This window comes from Hipposideros armiger, unplaced genomic scaffold (genome assembly GCF_001890085.2).
Source record: "Hipposideros armiger isolate ML-2016 unplaced genomic scaffold, ASM189008v1 scaffold_83, whole genome shotgun sequence".
Taxonomy (NCBI): Eukaryota; Metazoa; Chordata; class Mammalia; order Chiroptera; family Hipposideridae; genus Hipposideros; species Hipposideros armiger.
Genome location: NW_017731433.1, coordinates 309,375 through 316,193, shown reverse-complemented (window position 1 = coordinate 316,193; position 6,819 = coordinate 309,375).

Below are 6,819 nucleotides of genomic sequence, written 5' to 3'. Positions count from 1 at the left end.
CATCTTAGCTGTAGAGGGCAGTGTCACTGGCCCTCATGTGGGATCCGAACTGGGGCCCTGCTGCTCAGAGCTGGCATTCCAAGCCAGCTCTTAACCAACGTGCCACTCAGCTGGCCCTAAACACTGAATATTATAGCTGATCATTATAAATCATCCAAGTATTATAGAATGGGAAACTTTCATTTATTACTTAAAACATTAATCACTAAATTTATTTTTGGTAAGACAAAGCCAGTTTTGTTTTTTTCCCAGATACATAGAGATCATCCACTTCAATTTCACTTTGCACATAGAAAAACAGAAAGAAGAAAGAAAAGCCAAGAGGTGTAGGGAGAGAAGGATCTGCTAAAGGAACTTGGTGTCAAGGCCAAGGGTAGAACCCAGGCTTCCAAGTGTAATGACTGTTGTTTGCCCTCCCCCCTATTCATCTGTTGAAGCCCTAACCCTCAGTGTGACTTTGATAAGGTAACTAAGGTTAAATGAGGTCATAAGTGTGGGGGCCCTAATCCAATAAGACTGGTGCCCTTATAAGAGGAGGAAGAGATACCGGATCTCCCTCTCTCATTGTCTCTCTGCACATGTATAGAGGCAATGCATTGTGAAGACACAGTGAGAAGGCGGTCCTATATATGCCAGGAAGACAGACTTCACCAGAAAACAATTCTGCTGGCACCTTGATCTTAGACTTCTAGCCTCCTGAACAGTGAGAAAATAAATTTCTGTTGTTTAAGCCAGCCAGTCTGAGGTATGTTGATATAGCAGACAGAGCTGAGTCATATACCATGTTTCTGCTCAGTCTTCTGCTACCCCATACTACTACTTCTGTGGTTAACCAAAAGCATGCATTTCAGCTATGATGCACATTATACAATAGTTGTCAAAAGAGCTGATCACTTCTTAGCATAGTAATATTAACTTTGAAATCAAAGGGTAGTAATGATGGAAATGCTTAGCAGGTATTGGGTCCCTCTTTTGTCTTAGAGCCTGGCACAGACATTGGCACAGAGCCAGTGCTAAATTGCATTAAGTCCCCCTCCTTTTCTCCTTTTCTTCATTTCAAAGGAAATCTCAAAAATAATTGTTGCTTTATAATTATCTGATGAAGCCTTCCTTATTATATGCCTGGGAAGGGTGGCATTACATCACTTTCTCTTGTTCATTTTCCATACAAAATTCTTATTAAGTTCCTGACCAAGGGCCAATCAGACTAATGGATAATGTAAAAGTGAGGAAAAAAAGTGGCTTAATAATTTTGCAAAATTCTTTAAGCATACTATAGATGAAAACTTAAATTATTTTGCTTTAGAAAACCTAGTGGTATACATCCTATATTTTTCTGTTCTTTGGAGATTGTGAATATCACTTAAGGCATTTGAGAGATACAGACTTGCCTGAGTTAATTTTAGCAATATTTGCTGAATTACTTACCTCATTTGGTGATTGAAAACCCATTCATTTCAATACTTGTATAAAATCAACCCTTGGTTTAAAATCTTATTTAGGAATAAGGTGTGAAAAACTATAGTAAGACCAGAAATCCTAATTTTACATGCTATGTTCTCCACTGCACCCGAGATATGGTTTTGGTACAAAACAATGGAGATGGCTTGGGTACGAAGTTCCTAACATGGCTTAGAATGTGATTACATTCAAACTACATTAGGAAAGTCATAAAAATCTAATTAATTTTATTTGATGCTATTCAAGTATTTGAGTCACAGAGACTGCATGACCTTTTCAGGATCCTTTCAGCTGTGAAGACATAAAATGCTTCTATGTGAACTTTTTCTTTGATTCCACTTGAAATTTCAGCTGGGGTTATCTAAGGGTCCATTATATCCAATAGGGACATTGTCATCATGAGGGATATTAGAATTACTGAGGCACAATACTATAGGAGATCTAATGGCAAAGATGCATATGGTATTTATTAGTAAGTTAGTACTCCTTAACTAATTACATTTTAATTTCATAAGAACTCTCAGAAAAACTAATTATTATGAGGGAATATGAGTTATATAGCCTTTTATTGGCACAATTAAGGAGCTCTCACTTCTACCTCTTTTCTAGCATCTGTGTATGGCATTTGATCCTGCACAGGGAATATAACTGTAGAATGTAAGTAATTGGAGGATTTGGGCTTTCTTTTTTATTTGGCCTGGGTCTTCACAATATATAGACAGCCCACTTCTGCCAGTTGAGTAAATGGTTAAGGAATATAAAGAAACAATCAGTTCAAATCCCTAACCGTGCTTTACAAGATTGCCTAATGGACCCCCCTTCTACCACATGTCCTCTTGTTCAATACACTCTAATCATACTGGTCTTCTAGCTCCTGAAAGACACCAAACCTATTTCTAAACTTGGCCCTTGTACTTTTTCTCTACCTGAAATGCTCTTCCATCAGAACTCAACAGGATGCCTCTTTATATTTCAGGCCTTGGTACCTACTCAATAAGGTGTTTCTCATTCCCCATATCTAAGGAATCCCTCTTCCTCTCACAGTCACTGTTTATCTTCATTTTCCCATTTTCTTCAAAGCATTTATCACTACTTATAATTGCCATGCTTATATATTTAGAGAAACTTTGTCTTGGTATTGTTATGTTCCTAATGACTAGAGTAGAACTTCATATTTATTAGACAGTTGATCCGTAAATTTTCCACTAATTGAACAGTTATATAACCATACATAGGAAAGATTACAGATGATGTATATTTTGCTTTTTTGCATCTACATTTGTGTCTATCTGTCTTCTATCATACTGACTGAGCTTTACAGTAGAAACCTATGGAATGATTAGCTTTGCTTTCCCTATCTACAACTGATATTTTTTCCCATACGATGTGAGTTCAAGTTGCATGTCTGTACTTGTAATTGTTTAAAAAGAAGGATTGGGCATGATCTCTGATTCTAAAGTTCTGTCCAATTTGCCTTAAGAGTTGATGCCATTCCTGAAAAGAAAATACTATATGAGTACATGGATTAAAATACATGAGCAGATAGCCTTCATTTCTGTAGCCAAAAAATACAGCTGTCCAATGGATGGTGTTCTTAATTGGAGTTGGTGTTTGTGAGTTTTACTTATAGTTTTATACATTTAGTTTATTCAATAAGCAGGTATTTATTGAATAACTACTTAGTACAAGAAACTTAGCCAGAAACTACAAATGTTTTGAATAATAAAAAAATAAAAAGGGGAAAAAGAAATGCACACAGTTCCTGCTCTCAGAGATCAAAAATAGTGGAAGAGACAGAAAACAACAAGTTAGCAAAAATAAATGTATGATTACAAGCTGTCTGATTCCATCAACAATTGAACTGGCTTGAATACTACAAAATGAAGCTGGAAACCATTTAGAGATGCCAGGAAGAGTTCTCTAATGAGGTACAGTTTAATCCAAATTTAGAAGAATGAGAAGAAGTAGGTAGAAAAAATGTTCAGCAATATTGTGGCATGAGACAAATACCATTTCTTACTCCAGTCCCTTATTTTTAGTGTACATCACATTGAAAACCACTTTTGAAACCAGCCATTGCAATTGTAATGGCCTTGCCACAGCTGATGTGTTTTCTTCTTATGGCTTTTCTTCAGCATCAAATGCCGAGTGAAAGGAGTATTCGTTTTCCAGCAGTCTGTCAGAATAAGTTGCACACTGGAAACTGGAATCAATTGTGAATCTGACAACATGGTGGAATGTTGTTAACTTTAAAATGCCTTTTAGAGAACACAAGGGAGTTCTGAATGGTCTAATCACTTTTTCCAGAAGGCACCTGTAATTTTGCTAATTTGCCTCTGAGGAAGTCCATGAAGAGGGGAAGGAGAACATACGGCACTCAGTAGCTGAAGTAGGTAAACTGCTGTTTTGCACTTGTTTTCTCTTTATTCATCGTTTTGCCAGAGGAGCTATAAATTGGTTAGTAAAAAGGATGCTTGAAATGTTTTCTTCGATTTTTTTTTCTGGGAATCTGTGAAGTCTTGGATCATATATCTGTTATGTACAAAGAGTATGTGGAGACTTAGTAATGCTCCAGAATGAAGCATCAATATTTAATCTGCTAAAAGATTTTAAAGGCTAAAAAGCTTTATGTTAATGTCCTTGCTGTTTCAAGGATTCTGTGATAGTCGGTACACTGACCCAGCGATGGTGCTTATAACGCTCACAGTGCTCCTAAAGTAGCAGTTCTCTTTTGGTGATAAGGTAAGATAAAACAAAACAAAATATGGTAATGTGTACACACCACACCACACACACACACACACACACACACACACACACACACCATAGAGACACACACACACGTGTGTGTATGTATGAAATAGTTTTATTTGAAAAGGCATTTGGGACAAATAATGTTTAATATTCATATTATTTGACTGAATACATTTAACTTAACTTCTGGGAATTTATATTCTGAGAAAGTAATTCCAAGAAGAAAATGTTATATTCATCAAGATATCCATTGCATCCTTACATATAATGACCAAGTCTCGGAAGCTGTTCAAATGTCCAACAATAAAAATTATAAATTTTGTTAAATTTACTCCATGTAACATTTTATCAGCCATAAGTAAAACTTTGGAGACTATAAAACAAAATTGGAAAGTATTTATGCTAAAATGTTAAGTGATAAGAAAGAAGAGATAATTATAAGCTTTTCCATTTGCTCACAAATTACAGTTAACTAGTTGTTCTACCGAAGTCTCAAATACAACATAATAAGGCCAAATTTCCTCCTGAAAATTGTTCTACTTTCTGTGTTCCTCATCTCATTGAACTTTATCACTATTAAACACAAAACTGTGAATCTAGAAACCTTGGGATTGTCTTTGATGTTGCCTCTCTGGCAAAATCGACCATCTTCACTCTTCATTCCCACGGCCTACACCCTACTTTGTCTGGTCCTCACCATGCTGTGACATGCCACTTAAAGTAGCCACCTGATGTCCTTTCTTGATGCCTCCAGCTTCTTTCTTCTGTAATAAATATATTCCCCTAAAACACACAGTGATCATGTCAGTGCTCTGCTTAGAAGTATTGATGGCCTCCCATATATAAGGGACAAACTTGCAATTATTTTTCATGTGATAAATGGTGACAAATATGAACTTACATTTTCCCTCCAGATGTCTAGTGGAGAATTTAAGATTGACAAGAGAGTTTGAGACTTTTGGTAATGAGAATAAAAAGGTTTACCAAATTATGATCAGATGTGATATTAAAGATTTGGGATTATAAAAGATTTGGGGTGGGGGCTGGCCAAGTGGCTCAGTTGGTTAAGAGCTCACTCAAGATTGTAAGCTCTAAGCAACAAGGTTGTCAGTTCAATTCCTGGCTCGAGCTGAGCTGCCACTGAGCTGTCAACAGGTGGCAAGATGGCTCAGCTAAAAAATAAATAAATAAATAAATAAATAAATAAATAAATAAATAAATAAATAAATAAGATTTGGGGTGAATTGCCTATGTAAAAAGCTTTGATAGCCTAGTCCACATAACCCCATTTTTGAAAAAAGAATTGCAGAATCATACATTGTTAACATATTTGAATAGACATAGAGGAAGGTATGAAAGGATACATACTGGGTTATTAACATAGAATGTAGGGTAAGATTGTTACTTAAATGTATATATCTATGTTAAGCCAGTGGTTGTGGTAAACATGTAGTGATTTATTATCATTATTATTATTTCATTTATTTAACAAAATATTTTTAAGAAGTGGAGCTTAGAGCTCAAGAAAAAAATGCAACTACATTGGTGTCAATTTTATGTTATTGGATTAAGTATGAGTTGAAAGAGAAATTTTTACTTACTTTTTAGATTGCCCAATTCAATCCTTTGGGAGAGAAAAGAATACAAGTATTTAGGACAGATGCTCTGTACAGAATAGAGAATGTACCTTTGGCTGGACTATTAGTTCAATGATAGCCATTTTCCCCCCTAATACCTAGTAGATGCCTAACAGACTAGGAAGATTAATAACTTTTTAAGAAATTATTATTGTTTGGAATTCATCTGTGATCCATATTAAAGGAGAGAATAATTTGAGAAGGTTGTATTTCGTTATCCTTAACATAAGAGACAAAGTGTTGCGAGATTTTGCCTGCTCAGCATTAGGCAGAGGGAGCTGGATGTAAAAGACTGAGTTGAGGCCAACAAGATAATCACAGTAACCTTCAGGCCTCCTTGAAAGTGACAGAAAGAGTAAAAGACTCGTTAGGTTTTACCTCAACTCACGTAAATAGAGCTTGAACATCTGCTCCTAGGGAGGCCACAAGCAAGAATCGATTGGGTGCACAGTTATCATTTGAATCCGTGTAAGGATTAAAACATTTAATCAATAAGTATTGAATAAGTAATTCGTACGTAGTCTGCTAAAGGAGAAATATGTTGCTGGCATATTCTTTTAGAAAGGTTAAGTATTGTCTTTCTCAATCACTTTCAAGAACAATTAAAAATTTAATTAACAGAATCCTACTTTATTTGGGAAGAATCGTAAGCATCAATTTAGAAAATCTTCTCCATTTACCACTTATTGCTGGGCCTGTTCGGTTAGCATCATGGAGAAAAGAAGCAGAAAGTTAGATTGCTTTCAGAAATTTGCATCATTCAACTTTTTTATATTCTTTACACTGAACTTTTCTTTTGCTTCAATGATTTTTACTCTTTTGAAGGCCTAAAACATATAGTATATGATAATGGGTATAAAATGCATAATTACTATGAAGTAAATTTTCATTATGATTCTCATTCTATGGTTGATATAATTCTGTGGTTTGTACCAGTCCTGCACATTATTTTATAGCTCAGTTTTTC